Below are 3521 nucleotides of genomic sequence, written 5' to 3' on the forward strand. Positions count from 1 at the left end.
CCGCTTAAGAAAAGAAAAGAACAAATCGGACACGTTCGAATAATCGTCTTCTACGCGCCATTCAAGTAAAAATAACAATAAGTTGTTTTTCAGCAGTTTAAGACAACATTTTTTAATTATTTTCCGCACGATTTGTTTTTCTAATGTTTAACAATTTTGTACCAAAATGTTTTCTCTCTTTCTCATTTCATGAAACCAATGAAGAAGAAATTTTATCGTTGGAGAGGAAGTTTATAGCAATTTACTACGTACGTGCTTTTCAAATGAAATGCTATTTTCGCCAATTTCTATGGAATTCGTTGTGTTAATATCTTATTACAACACACACGTTCGTATTACATTACAAGAAAGATCTGTTTTCACTAATATTAGACATTTGATATCTCTTCCACTCATAAACAATTTTATGAGTAATTGACAAGCATTTAGTCGCAAATTTGTCTATTTCTAAACAATTAAATATCGGTAATTAAACGGCATAAAAAATATAAACTTATTTGTGAGAGAGTAGAAGACAAATATGCAATTTTTTTTTCTTATAACGAGCGACGTCGCAAAAATGTTCTCCAAACGACCTTCTTACCTGTTAACTGTTCAACAAACGGAGTACCGATCAGTCCTTAAAATCACACCGCTACCTATGTACCGATCATCTTTCCCTCCGCGGCGAACTCTCCGGGAGTCTCGTATCGGTCCACGGTGCCGATCGCTCCTCCCGGGCATCCCCGCCGGCGAACTCACCAGCCCCGTCGGGCTGATTTGCATCACGGTTACGAGCTCGTTCGAGCTCGTGGTGGTTATATTACAGAGCGAGCGAGATGCAAACACGATGGAAAAACAGAGACGGACAGAGGTACCTCTCGCGGGCGTACCACCCCCAAAGTGCATCGCGGGCGGCAGCTCGGACACTCATAACAATCATAACAACGGGATCTCGCGAGTAACTCGCGGACCACCTCCGCGCATCGGTACCGCCCATTGTACCGCCCATATTACCCCCTCTACGACTGCCGTCCGCCTGGCGGGAGAGTCGTCACGGCGGGTTGTCTTCCCTCGCTTATATACCGGGGCCACTACGCAGCCAGACTGCGGACCGTCAGGGTTTAGGTCCGAGTTTTCGCGTCGAGCTCCGACCGCGCAACGTGCACGACCACGCTGCTACGGATACAAGGATAGGCACGAGGAAAAGGAATAGATCGCTTGCTTTTTCTTCGAGACGCCGGATCAGTGCGAAAACTGGATCGTCGCTCGCAGTGCCGATCACGGAACGAGAAGAAATTCTGTTGCGGAAGTTGGAAGATTCTAATCGTTGGGAAACAGGAGCCAGGATCTGGGACGATTGCTCGCAACGATCGCTCGCGACGTGTTCTCGGTGAATAGGCAGTGTTTGTGGACTAAGGAGTGACCGAGTAAGTTTAAACGTGCAGCTGCGTGCGCCGCCGATTTGTCCGGCCTATCAGCACGTGGCCGCAGGGGTGGGACTTCTTTCGGTGCGCCTCGCGGACTGGTAAGCGCAAGTGAACTCTGTGACATTTGTCCAGTGAAACGTGCGATTGAAGAAACATCAATTCGAGGAGTTGACTTTCTTGTTAGCTATTTCAAATTACGGTGATTGGTTCCGATTTACACTTTGTCAAGTGTAAATCACGCGTAAGTGTGTGAGAACGTTCAGTCGCGGGAAGTGCGCAAGAACACAGATGAAAAAGAATTAACATATAAAAAAAAGAGACTCGAAAAGTTTTGACGTGAGATTACAGATCGATCTGCCGATCGATCGCCGAGAAAAGAACGCACAATCTTCCTCCAGCAACGCATGTGTGTCATCACTGTGCAACAGAAAACGATGAGACAAGGACTCCGGTTCTAATAAGCTTCTAATTATCGCGACGAGTGCGCTGATAATTACGACACGCGCGTGATCATCGCGTGGACACGTCAGTGTTTTTCAACGCGAAATTATACGTTACGAAGCGCAAGAGCTCTCGCGGCAGGCACAAATAAAATAATTAAAACTTCATTACACGTAAAGGTGCGCTATCTGCCGATTATCTGTCAAGTAAGATTAAATCAGCAAGAATATTGTCTCGGAAACATCCTGATTGTTTGGAATATTTTGTGGAAAACAGCTCAAGGAAAGAGAGAGAGAGAGAGAGAGAGAGAAAGAGAGAGAGATAGACGCCGTCGTCTTCCAAGTTTTATCCGATTGTTTCGCACAAGCGAGTACGGAAAACTAGGAGGTTGAATCGACCAAGCAATGTTTTATCAAGCCGCGTGCAATTAACTGTTTGCCTCTTAATCGCTCCTAATTACTCGCAATTACCCGTTGTAATTAAGTAGGCTGATGTCATCGGCGGCCGATGTATCAGTGACTCGTCCCCTTCTCGATCCACGATCGCTGTCAGCACGGCCTGTTAATATTCGTTGTAGAAAAGTTACCGGTGAATCGTGAGCACGCGCGCGTGCCACGAAGACGGCGGAGAATCATCGAGAGAATTTGAAGCGCGCAAGTCGTGTCGGTGCAATCGCAGCGCAATCGAAAGGCACGAGGGCAAGACAAGATATATATTGTCGGATCGGCAAAGATCGGCACGGAAACCGCGACGGAATTACACCGTGGCGGAGGTAAAATAACGGAGCCGCTAGCTAAACTCGCGTCAGGACGACGTCCCAAATACATCAGTCACAGATCACCTCAGGTGAGTGTCAGCCGAAGCTGGTTCGCTCCCGCTTATTATAAAGGCTAATCTAAATCCGTAATTAGATGGGCCTTTCTTGAGTGCGCTCGGTCGGCTGCACGTGTGTAGTCTCGATACTTGTACACCGATTAGCCGCGCGTACGGATGCGCCTGCGCATGCATCGTACACACACGCGGATTAGACGTCTCGGGAAACAAGTAACAAAATAGAAATTAATTAAAATTCACACTTGTCTCACGTGTGTCGCATCTCAAGAAGCAATTAGATAACGTTAGATGTAAATTTTCTCTATAAAACGACTGTTTTTTTTTTCATCGCTGCAAATAATTGTTGTTAAAACGTGTTAAATTGAATGCTGCAAGTACTGTTGTTTTGGAATAAGACGCATTCGGAACGATTCGTCGAAAATACGAAACAAATATAAACTATAGTTTTAGAGAGATATATATTTACTTGTTTCCATTGTCGTGCGCATTTTCGAGCGGCAATTATATGTTTCGTGAGCGATAATCTCGTGTAGCCTCGATATTACTATTAAGTTAATCTCGGTAATTAAGGAAGTTACTTTTCTGAAGCTAGTCAGGCGAGAATTCTGCTGCTGGCGAGATATCCGAGAGCAGCATTTCGTTTTCTGCACTTCAGTCCCTACTTGGTGATAATTTCATCCACGTACTTAGCCGCGTAGTAATAATTAGCGCGATAATTATGCGCGCCCGCGTATGTACTCGCGTATATACACAGTTTGTCCGGAAAGTTCCCGGACTACGTGAATTAAAAATCGAAAATGAAAGATATGGTTTATTAAACAAGTTTACACTTCAAGG

General features: G+C 45.1%; 1 protein-coding gene across 3 annotated transcripts in view; it reads left to right on the forward strand.

Moving 5' to 3' along the window:
- Positions 1–1094: 1094 nt before the first annotated feature.
- LOC109858627 (POU domain, class 6, transcription factor 1) overlaps positions 1095–3521 on the forward strand; it is a 122594-nt gene continuing 120167 nt past the window's right edge. For all 3 annotated transcript variants that reach the window (XM_020436073.1, XM_020436074.1, XM_020436075.1), the window contains exon 1: positions 1095–2696. The gene's annotated coding sequence lies outside the window, so the exon portion shown is untranslated. The remainder of the gene's footprint in view (positions 2697–3521) is intronic.

Source organism: Pseudomyrmex gracilis, unplaced genomic scaffold (assembly GCF_002006095.1).
Source record: "Pseudomyrmex gracilis isolate BER0280 unplaced genomic scaffold, ASM200609v1 scaffold_215, whole genome shotgun sequence".
In the NCBI taxonomy this organism is placed as follows: Eukaryota; Metazoa; Arthropoda; class Insecta; order Hymenoptera; family Formicidae; genus Pseudomyrmex; species Pseudomyrmex gracilis.